Source organism: Phascolarctos cinereus, unplaced genomic scaffold (assembly GCF_003287225.1).
Source record: "Phascolarctos cinereus isolate Bilbo 61053 unplaced genomic scaffold, phaCin_HiC Scaffold_3;HRSCAF=262, whole genome shotgun sequence".
NCBI lineage: Eukaryota > Metazoa > Chordata > Mammalia > Diprotodontia > Phascolarctidae > Phascolarctos > Phascolarctos cinereus.
This window is the reverse complement of record NW_027555736.1, coordinates 12,890,545-12,896,649: the sequence shown is the minus strand read 5'-3', so window position 1 is coordinate 12,896,649 and position 6,105 is coordinate 12,890,545. Positions and strand designations below refer to the sequence as shown.

Here is a 6,105-nt window from a genome sequence, read left to right as displayed (position 1 = left end):
ATTGCTCTATTCAGGAATCTGTTCTCTGGAGCTCCCTGGACTTTGCCTGTTATCTAGGCTAGGTCTTTCAGGACATAAAGCTGTGTGTAGACTATATTAAATGCTCCCAATAGGTCACCACAGGACCCTGGAAAGCTATTAGTTAGCTCAATTTGTGTTGATGTGCCATGGACGGAGGCAGTAGAGTGATGGAGGATGCCAATAAGTAGCTTAGGTCAGTACATAAGGAATGTGTAATGCCACTATGACCCACTGTCAGACACAATGATAGGATGGGAGAATAATTCCCAATCTTGATCCTGGAAAGACGGGACATGTACAAAAAAGGATATAGGGCCGAATGTAAGTGCCTTGAGGGCAGGGATCGTTTGAGTTTTTGTCTCTGTATCATTTATATATATATACATATATATAATAGTATATATTATATATAATATATAGTATATAGTATAGTATATATTATAACGATATGTTATATATCGTTATAATATACAGTATGATAAACATTATATATACATAAATGCAGATATACATACATATACACACACATATATGTGTGTATATATATGTGTGTATGTATATATGTATATATGGACACATTCACACACACATACACACACATATATGTGTGTATATGTGTGTGTATGTGTGTGTGTGTATATATATATATTATATATATATATATGTATATATATATATATATATATGTATATATATATATATATATATATATGTATATATATATATATATATTATATATATATATATATATATATATATATATATATATATGTACACATTCACACACACATATACACACATACACTTGGCCTAGACCTGTGATTTGAATGCTTTAGGAAACTTCCCCTTCTCTTTCCCCCCCAGTGAAGCCCAGAACAGTTCTGTAACTTGCAGTCACTGAGAATTCCTTGGAACACCAAGAGATTGCCCAGAGCCATGAAGTAATGGGGAAGAGGCAAGAAGTGAAAGCAAATCTTGCCAACTTGAAGGTCAGGCCTCCATTCATTACATTATCTAGCCTCTCATACACATAGGTGCTTAATAAACGTCGAGTGGGGCAGTGTGTATATAAAAATGGGAAACGTCAGCCTTACAGCACCCTAAGGGCACATACTTAATGAGACAAAGGAATCCCAAACAGGCAAGTTAGCCAGTGAATGAGTACCTGACACTGTGCTACTCGCTGGGGACACCAAAAAAGGCCAAAATACCAGGTGTCCCCAAGGAAGGAGCTCACCTTCGAATGAGGCTGAGAGCTTTCAAAGAGAGAAGGAAATGCCTCTGGCAGAAGGTGGGATCTGAGGAAGCCCGGGAAAGTTGGTGTTGGAGGTGAGGGGGGTACATTCTAGGCATGAGAGACAGCCAGGACAAAGTTGAAGAGGTGGGAGATGGTGCTGGTTTTCAAGAAACGGCAAGATATGGAGGGAAGAAAAGGCTAAACAAAAAATCGGAGGGGGCTGAGTAGTGAAGATTGTAAGCTCCTTGAGGACAGAGACTATTTTTGCCTCTTTTTGTATCCCCAGCATTTAGCACAGTGCCTTGCACATAGTAGGTACTCAATAAATGTTTATTGATTGATTGATTCAAATTCTAGATGACTTTATATTTGGTGGATACTGGAGGTAATAGGGAGTCACTGGAGTTTTCTGAGTAAGGGAGGGGACATGGTCAGATCTGTGGTTTAGGTAAATCATTTTGGCAGTTGGGTAGCAGATGGCTTAAAGTGGCTGCTGCAGTGGTTCAGGTTTGAGGCGATGATGGCCTGCCCTAGAGGGACGGCAATGTCGAAGGAGAGAGGGGGTATATGAGAGATGTTGTGAAGGTAGAAACATGATTGGCCAATGAATGGGATTGGTGGGGTGAGCTGGAGTGAGGAGCTCTGGGGACTGGAGGAACACTGGGGCCCTTGACAGTAATGGGAAAGACAGAGAGAGGGAAGAGTTTTGTGGGAAAGTGAAGGAGCTCTGCTCTGGCCATGTTGGGTTTGAGATGTCCCTGGGACCAGATCATGATGTCCAGAGGGCCGCTGGTAATATGGAACTGATGTTTAGGAGGGAGATCATGCCTGGATGTGGATGGAGAGCTGGGAAACATTTGCATAGAGCCAGTCATTGAATCCATGGGGCTGATGAGATCATCAAGTGAGACATTCTATAGAGAAAATGGGGCCCTGTATAGAAAGCTCTAAATGTAATCTTGCCTTTGATCCCAATGGAGAATGCCCTCTGAAATGAGTGAAGAACTCACCTCCATAAACCTCTCCATGTCCATGCCCTCATCTGGGCACTCTGCTGCCTTTTTTGCAACCAGGAAGCAGAGAATGGTTGTGTCTGAAGGTGGTTTGTCATCATGTGAGTATCTGGGAGCACTTGGTGTCTCTTAGGGATTTCAAGGGACTGGAGCTGGAGCTATCAAGGAGGAAACACTTAGAAGTAGCTGCAAAATGTGGAGAATCCTATCATGGCTGTTAGTCTATAGAGTGTAAAGGTAAGGAATGGGTGGCTGAGGAAGGACGAGTTTGGAAAAGGCTCCAGGGAAATCACTCTGACTACCTGGGCAATAGCAGTCTTCAACATAAAGGGCTCTGAAGGGCCTATTTGTTTAGAGCCCAATTTGAAATGATTCTCAACCAAGAAAATGCTTGGAATTGGCACTAACCATGTTGGAACTGGAACATTGTATTGGCACACTGCTTTAGTTTTGGTAATGTCTAGGATACAGTGATAAGGTAGTTAATGAAGAAAGCAGGCAGCTAGATTAGGTCCTAGAGGAAGAGATGAACAGATGTTAACTTAATGACGTAGTGGGATGCAGGATTGGTGCACTATCTCTTCAAAGTCAGTCCCTATATTTGAATCTGAGTTAGTACATTACTTAAAATCCTCCTTCCCAGCTAAAACCAAATCAAATCCGCCTTTGTTATATAAACGGTATTAAATTGAGGAAACATTGTTACTTGTTAGTTAAGTGGTTTTGTGCCCTAGGTCATTTGATGGCATGGGGTCCAGGGGTTGGTCTGTGAGACAAAACTATTGGTTTTAGTTTGAAGCAGTCACAAAAAAACCACGGCAGGGGAGCAGCTAGGTGGTGAAGTGGCTAGAGCACCAGCCCTGAAGTCAAGAGGACCTGAGTTCAAATCCTGCCTCAGACCAAACACTTGACACTTACTAGCTGTGTGACTCTGGGCAAGTCACTTAACCCCAATTGCCTAAAAAAAAAAAAGCCATAACAGCTCAGGGCAATGCTTTGGAAAGAACAGGAGTCTTTTCCTTAGAAGATCAGGGTTCTGATCTGTATCATTATTAGGTATGTAACGTTGGGCAGCTAGGTGGCTTGGTGGATGGAGTTCCTAGCCTGGAGTTAGGAAAACCTGAGTCCAAGTATGGCCTCAGATGCTTACTAGCAGTGTGACCCTGGGAAAATCACTTACCTCTGTTTGACTCAGTTTCCTTCTCTGTAAAATGAACTGGAGAAGGAAATGGCAAACCACTCCAGTATCTGAACCCCAAATGGGGGTCATGAAGAGTTGAACAGGCCTGAACAACCCTGGAGAGTTCATTTCCTGTCTCTGAGTCTCTGTTTCCTGATCCATAGACCGACAGGGCTGTGTTAAATGACAGCCAGTCATCTCTCTAGGATCTTCTCTAGACCCAGCTGCTCTCTGGGGTTCACGTTCAGCTCAAAACCTTTTGTTCCTTTAATCTGTGACAAGATAAAAAAGGTACTCACATTGTGCATGAGCAGACAGTTAGAAAACCTGAGATTTTTCATATAACATATGTAATAGTATATTTCAAATCACTTGCTATTAAAAGCCTGAGGCTGTTCTCAGGGCCTGTCCCCTCCCTGTTTCCTTCAGTACTTCCAGCTTAACCCTCTGTAATAGTGAAGACTTGGATGTCAAAGTAACCAATGTCCCACCAACGTTGTTTCCACAGCTTCTTGTTCCCAGTGAGCCTCACCATAATAACAAATGTATACTGTCTCACTTTGGCTTGTTACAGGGAGACTGTCGAGGAAAGAAGTGAGTAAGGCTCTCTCCACTGTATCCCCCGCCTCACCGTCCATGTGCCAATGCAGTGGGCTCACTCCCAACATCTGCCTGCCTGCTCTGTCCCCATGGCATGCAGATTCATGTTTCATCTAGCTTCATAGCACAGAGATATTCAGACATTTGTCTTGTGCTAAAAACCAGAAGATGGGATAAATCTTAGACCTCACTAGTGGCAACTTGTTTAATGGTCTTACAATAAGGCAAGGTTGCTCTAGAGCAGTGGTGTCAAATTCAAATAGAAATGGGCTGTTCAAAGATCCCTGAGGGTACATAATGACTTGGAAAACCATATATTAATGTGATCTGTGTTTTGTTGTATTTTCATGTATTTTGTTGAATATTTTCCAGTTACATTTTCGGCTGGTTCCCACACTAATCTACAGCCAAGTCTCTATCATGTGGGTTGGATTATGAGAGGCAGAGTACAGTGAGCCATCCTGCCACTTACTCCCAGATTACCCTGCACAGTCCAGAGGATCATAGCTTTACAGCTGAAAGGAACCTCAGAGATCATGAAATCCAACCTACCCATTTCACAGATGAGGAAGCTGAGGCCCAGAGAGGAAAGGTGACTTGGCCATGGCCACAGACTCAGTATGGCAATCAAGATCTGAATGAGTGTCTCTGATTCCACAGCCTGGGTTCCAGCCACTGCAGGCTGCACCCCTAACTGTCCAGACTTTTCCCCGCCACAGCAACTTCTTTACAAATCAAACAGGACCATCTTGGCCTTGTGGCCTCTTCCAAGCTGTGAACGGCTGGTTCTTCCCAGATCCTCCCTTTGAGGAAGATATCCAGACTAGCCAGCTCTTCATTCCAGTCTAGCCTGCACTCCTGAGTCCCCAGACTTTCTCTGCCATGACCTGGGGTGGGTAACCCCATTTCCTTTTGTGCGTGTGTACACACGTTGTCTTTTTCCCTCAGAACGCAGGCTTCTCATTCTTTCTGCTTCGGTTTGTATTTCCAGGACTTAGTACTGTGTGCGGCACATGCTTGCTAACTTGCCATGCTTCTCTCAATGGGTCTCAGCTTCACCTCTGAAATGATTGGGGTAGCGGTCTCTAAGCTCCCTTCCTGATCTAGATCCCAAGCGGATTTGGAGCCAGGAAACTTGGATTCAAATTCAGATACTCTCTTTTAGTAGTGGTATAACCTTGCAGAGTTCGTAGATTTTAAATCCTGAAAGGATCTCAGAGGATATACAATCCAACCTCTTCATTTGACACAGGACACAGAGGCCCAGAGGCACGAAGGATCTTGCGGGAGGAGGTCATACAAGTAGCAAAGCTAGGATTTGAACCCAGGTTCCCTGACTCCTGATTTCAGAGTGCTTTATGTTGCAATGTGGTGTTCCTCTGACCTTTGCCCATGAATAAAATGAGGCAAAGTATGCCTGTACCAGGTAAGTTGGTACGGCGAGACGGTGAGTGGCAAACTTGGAGTCAGGAAGGCCTGTGTTTGAATCTGCCACAGACAGCTATAAGGAGACGGTTGGGTCCCTTCTTTGAACCTCAGTTTCCTCATCTGTAAAATGGCGATGATGATGTTACCTGCAGTTCTCTGAGATGAAACTGCAGAGCAGGTGCGGGTCTTCAAGGGTCAGGGGTGTTCCTCCCCGGGTGCTGCCCACAGGGACGAAACCACAGGCTCGGTCGTCAACAAGAACAACGAAGCTCCATCCCAGAATCGGGAGAATCCAGTGCGATGAAGCAGACGAGGCACCAGCCATCCTCGCCGGCTCCCTGGGACTTCCTGCTGCTCTAAATCCCAGGACTTCCCTCGGGGTCATTCATTCAGCAAACACTGCTCTGTGCCAGGCACTGTAGCCAGCCACGGAGCTCCAAAGACAGACTCGACGGGCTTTGGTTCCAAGAGCTTATGTGTGAGTGGGGAGTGGGGGGGAGAGAGGGAAAGAGTCCTAGACAGAGAACACAGCGGGGGCCCCCGGCCCGTCCCACCTAAAAGAGCCTGCGCGAGGCGGGGACGGGGCTGATGCTGCAGAGCTGGGGGGGGCGGGCACGGGGGGGGGG

The 6,105-nt window shown here is 45.0% G+C and overlaps 1 long non-coding RNA gene across 1 annotated transcript; it reads right to left on the bottom strand.

Moving 5' to 3' along the window:
• Nucleotides 1-845: 845 nt before the first annotated feature.
• Nucleotides 846-6,050, bottom strand: LOC110199941 (uncharacterized). The gene is made up of 3 exons (XR_002322102.2): nucleotides 4,604-6,050; nucleotides 3,452-3,723; nucleotides 846-2,429 (listed from the first exon to the last, which is right to left on the bottom strand). It is a non-coding gene; the product is annotated as an uncharacterized LOC110199941 (long non-coding RNA).
• Between the last annotated feature and the right edge of the window lie 55 nt (nucleotides 6,051-6,105).